Here is a 6,000-nt window from a genome sequence, read left to right as displayed (position 1 = left end):
TATATATATATATATATATATATATATATATACACATATATATATATATATATATATATATATATATACATATATATATATATATACATATATATATATATTGAAATATTATCTGATGGATTTGTTAGAATTAGTAATGTAAAATAAAATAATATATAATACTTATTATTTAAAAGATACCTATATACGTAAATGAAGTATATTGAATATAAATGGTTTCGAATAAAATGATTGTGATCATTAGTTTGTGGATAGATTTCGTAGATTATAAGTTTATATAAAATGCATCTATGTTGATAGTTTGGATTTTATTACTTTATATAGCTTAGTTAGGACTAAAAACAAGTAACAAAATTTTATAAATAACTTTACTAAGAATAAGACCAAAAGAAATAAATTTATAAATTTTATCTTATGTAAATAATTATTTCATGTTATGTAAATAATTAGGTACTAATATTAATTTATTATATTAATAATATCATTGTTGTTATTATTATTAATATAATTAGAAACATTATTATTATTACTAATAATAATAATTATTATTATTAATATTATTATCAATTATTATTATGATAATTATTAATAAAATTTATTAATATTAAATATAATACACAGTGTTGAAAGTGTCGGCAGTTAAAAATAAGAATGGCAGCTGGATTGCATCTCTTGAATTCTAATTGATTAAAATATTATATTTTATATTATTATTATATATATTATATAATTATATATACATATACATATGTATGATAATGGGGGTAGGAAATCCATAAATCACTGCTACTAGTAAATGGTTTCTAATTTTGATTGTTCATCATTTATACAAACCCATCGACCACTTTATAGCCACAACAACCACCTTCAACCATATCTGATCAACATCACAAACCACCACCATGAACTACCGTCTATCACTCGATCACCATCTTTATCATATAATAAATACCACAGCAAACCATCACAAAACAAAAGTCCATACCATAAACCATTTATCACCACCAATTACTAAGATGGCTACAGTCCACCTTGTGATAATCACCGTCGTGTACCACCCAACAAAACTACAAGCACCATCGATCATCATCTTTCCTCTCCTTGTTATCATCAACTATCACCATCATTACCTCCTACTACTATTGCTAACTGAGAATAAACAAACACTATCTTCTATTACAACATCGTGAATACTATGTTGCAGTTGCTCAAGAACCATACACCATCGACAATCATAATCTCATCATGGAAACCATGCTAATATTCAGGTAACCATGACTGCTGTTCAATCTTAGACTCACACACACAAATTACCCAATCATATACTACTAATGCCGCTCGTCTTCTTTGATACAATTTAAAAACCCACGATCTTTGATCACTCACCCAAAAGCACTCTATTAATACATGTTACCAAATATTCATTCTCTATTAAATCTAAGAACTGCTACTGCTCTACAAAAAATCAACACCATAGATCACCATACATTCACCATTAAAATCCATATCACTCGCCATCTTCTCACATCTCTCTCTTACCTCTCTTGATCTCCATCATGAATTATCCACTGCTATGATTTCTGATCTATTCCATCGAACACCATGAAAATTATTTTCATCCACTGCCATTATTGTTTTGTTTCCATGATTAGGCCATCGACCCAACAAACCCACCTGCAAATAATTGCCTGTTTCAACCAAGAACCCAACTAGAACTATAACTAGTTCATATGTAATTTCCTGCTCATTTTCTTTTATTTCCTTTCTGTTTCAAACGAGCCCGTCAAAATCACTAGACTTCTTCTGTTGCAACTGCAAGATAACTCAGACCACCATCAACCTGTCACCACCTTTGTTTTGTGTCTGTTACTACCATTGACGCCTCACCATCTTTAAATTTGTTCGAGCTTATATGTTCAACTAGTGCTATTCGATCTCTATGATAGAAACTACCAGCTCGATCCTTCCTGCTGTTCAAAAATTTATTAAAGTTCCTGTTAAATTTTCAACAAATTGAATAATTGATAGCTCCCTTTTGTCACGAATAAAGAAAAAGAGAGTGAAAGGGTCGAGATAGAGACGTATTCCTTGGATTCCAGATTTTTGGAACAGCAACTTGAATTGAATTAAATTAGTACGAATCCTAGGTTGATCAATGTTACTAATCAGGCTCCAAGACTAACTGGACTGTTATTAAATTGGGCCATATGTGGGCTTCGAACATAACAAGGTATTGGGCCGAGCTCCAACCATTATTTCTTGTTGGGCTGCTGCTCAAAATTTTCAGTTTAAATAGTCTGTCGATTCACAAGTATAAACCAAATAAATTCTTAAGTTATGAAAGGATGATGATGATATCGTGACTGTGATGATGGTGACGATATGATATTGATGAGATGATGATGTTAATGATGAAAGAATAACTTGGTAATGATATGATAACAATATTAATATATGATTTTATGTGATGATGAGATTATGATAGATAATGAGGTAGCGATGGTTATGATCCTGATAAATGATTATGATTACGATTAGATGATGTATGATATGATGGTAGCATGAGGTGATGCGTAATACGTGATACTTGATACGGTGATAACCGTATGATGATGGCGAGGATGCTAGGATCTTGATGACGGGTTAGATAATGATAATATAGGATAAATGAAAATGATGATGATGATAGAACCGCATGATGATAATGATCATGATGGTTAAGATAAGATGATGATGATGATTATGATACAATGATACGGATGATGATAATATGATAACGGTCATATGATGATGAGAGAAGTCAATTATGATTATGATAATGATGGTATTAGACGATGATGATAACAAAAATATATAATGATAATAATTATATGATAATAATAAATAAGTAATGATGAGCATATGAGGATAACGATGAGGGTACGGGAAGGCGAAGTCGATAATGCATGAAAAATCATTTTAACCGAATGTTGACGATTATGGTATGAATTAAAATAGAAAATAAGTAACGGAGCATTGGCTAGGCGTTATCGGGTTAGCGGGACATCGCAGGTTAAAACCCGGACTTGGGCATTTTTTTTAAAGGGCTACTTCATGAAAGTATTTCGTATGCCCGAGAGATGTATTAAATCAATGTGGCTAATATGTTATGATCCAAGTCGGGTCATACCCAATAACAAGCTTACCGACACCTTATACGTATTTAATCTTAATGAACGGATCATTAAATGTATATGCAACACTTGAGGCTTCAAATTAGAAGCATAAAAGCCATCAAAACTCATCAAACTTTCTGCTCAAATACAGCTGCTGCTGTTCGGTTTTCTCAAGGGCAGAAAAGTGGGTTTCAAGCTAGGTTTCAAGGTGATAAAGGTTTAACCAACTCAAGGGTGGTTTGGTGTATTGTTCTATCATCTTCATCATCATCTTAAGCCTTCAAAACAGCCCTCAAACTTGGTTTTGAGGAGGTATTGAATCACTTCTTTTCTTGTTAATTGTAAGCATATATTTAACAACTTGATCCTTGTGGGATTTAACTTTAAATTGGTTTAAAGATAACAAGTAAAATTTGATAATTACACGCTTCCGTTTATAATGATTCTTAAAAGGTTTTAAGATATATGAACTTGTTAAATCCCAACAATGGTATCCAGAGCAGAAGTTGTTGAAATATGCTTCGAATTATTGTTTTTAAAACCCATCAACTTTGCATTCTAAGTACATGCATGAAAGAAGAATGCAAAAATTGTTGGATTTAGGTGGGTTTATGAATGAGCCTAATTGTTTGAAGTCCAAAAGTGGGTTTGGGCTCTTCCATTTGGTTCATATTTGGTTGCATGTTAATGTTCACAATCCTAGCCTTGACCTTGTGTTGCATGCATGTGTGTTTGGTTGATTTATGATTCATTTGGTATGTATTATTATTCATTCAAATGGCATGTAATAATTATTCAATTGGTTTGTAATAATTCATTCATTTGTTATGTAATTCATTTTATATTTGGTATGTAAAGGAGAATAGGTTGTATTTTCATTTTCTAGATAAAAATGTATTAGGATACATATTTTGTAAAATGAAGATACAAGATGATGAAGGAAGAACAAGATGATGAAGATTTGAAGAACACAAGAAGCATTTGGATGCAAAGTTAAGTGGGAGATTGGAAATCTCTTGCTTTGTGTTAAAACCCCTTAACCGGTGGCATTTGTTTTCGGCTAAACAAATGTCCACCAAAATGGCTAGATTGTGAACACACTTATTTTGCATGTGTGGTTGTTTGTATGATTATTGTTTTGTATGTTTGGTTGATACAATTAATCACAAGATAACAACAAACAAACGACAATTTAATTGGTTAAATTAGACGTACTAAGTACATGCAAAACGGCAATTTAAATGGTTAAATTAAAATAGCAACCAAAAACCTTAATAAATGGTTATTAAGAACAAGAAAAGGATAACGTATATAAAATGGTTTATATCAAGTAATTGGCTCAATTACAAGACTTGAAAATGGATTTCAAATGAACCATACACTAAATGCATGTTGGTGTATGGCATAAATGTTTTCTTAAACTAGAATTAACGAAAACTTAAAATCCCTTAATCGACAAGGTAAACAAAGTTTAACGCCATCCTTTTGTGGGACACTTAAACATAGTAGGGAATTCGTAATGGGATAAAGGTCACCTAACCGTTATGAGCTAACTAATATGGTTAAGGTAAAATTCGCATGCTTGTGGGATAAAGGTCACCTAACCACTTGTATGTTAATTTTACATGTTTACACAAGTAGGACGACTTGATTTGGGAATCATGAACTTAGGGTCACCGAAGCATGAGGAACAAATAGGCGTTGATGGGATAAATATGCCATGCAAAAGGATTGCATGATCCCATAATATAGAAGTTGCAAAAGGATTGCAATTGTCATATAATGACTACCTAGCTAAACCAAATGACGGGATAAAGGTCACCTAACCGAAATTTGGTTCACCATTGGATTCTAAAATTTAATAAATATCAATTGGATTTAAAGGGTATTGATTATTAAATTAAAATTGATACTTAAACTACTTTGTTAAAATTTTGTAGATGGCCGCCAATAACAACAACATACAAAACGCACCTATTAACTTGAACAACCTATCATTAAGGTCTCTCCTCGAGAAAGACAAACTCAACCATACGAACTTTATGGATTGGTTCCGTAATCTTAGAATTGTCCTCAAACTTGAGGATAAGGCGTATGTGTTGGAAGACCCCATTCCCGATCAACCCGACGAGGATGATACGGAAGGCATGGCTTATTGGGATAAGTATTGCGCCGATTCGGTGCAAGTCGCTTGCCTAATGCTTGGGACTATGATACCCGAACTCCAAAAGGATTTCGAACATCATAGTGCATATGACATGATTACGCAATTGAAGGAGATGTTCCTTCAACAAGCACGTGTCGAGTGCTTCGAAACGGTTCGAGCATTACATGCATGTCGTATGGATGACACCCAATCCGTATCCTCTTATGTCCTCAAAATGAAAAGCCTTATTGATCGCGCAAACCGTCTTAATCTCAACATATCTAATGAGCTAGCCACTGATCTTATCCTAAACTCCCTGTCAAAGAGGTTTGACCAATTTGTAATTAATTACAATATGAATGGGATGGATAAGACCATTGGTGAACTTCATGGCATGTTAAGGACGGCAGAAACTAGCATGGGTAAGAGGGCTTCACCCGTGCTAATGATCAATGATGGTGGGTCCAAAGGTATCAACACCTCTAAGCCAAAGGCGGCTAAGAAGAAAGGACCCGCCCATCAAGGCAAGGGAAAGGGGAGGATGGTTACCCCAACCAAAAACAAGAACAAGAAGCAAAAGGTTGCCGGACAAGCAAACCCCAAGGAAGACCCGTGCTTCGGTTGCGGTGAAATGGGTCACTGGAAACGCAATTGCCCGGTCTACCTTAAGGAGTTGAAGGAAAAGAGGGATGCGGGGCA

The sequence above is a fragment of the Rutidosis leptorrhynchoides genome, chromosome 3 (assembly GCF_046630445.1).
Source record: "Rutidosis leptorrhynchoides isolate AG116_Rl617_1_P2 chromosome 3, CSIRO_AGI_Rlap_v1, whole genome shotgun sequence".
Taxonomy (NCBI): domain Eukaryota; kingdom Viridiplantae; phylum Streptophyta; class Magnoliopsida; order Asterales; family Asteraceae; genus Rutidosis; species Rutidosis leptorrhynchoides.
Note: the sequence above shows the minus strand (reverse complement) of the source record.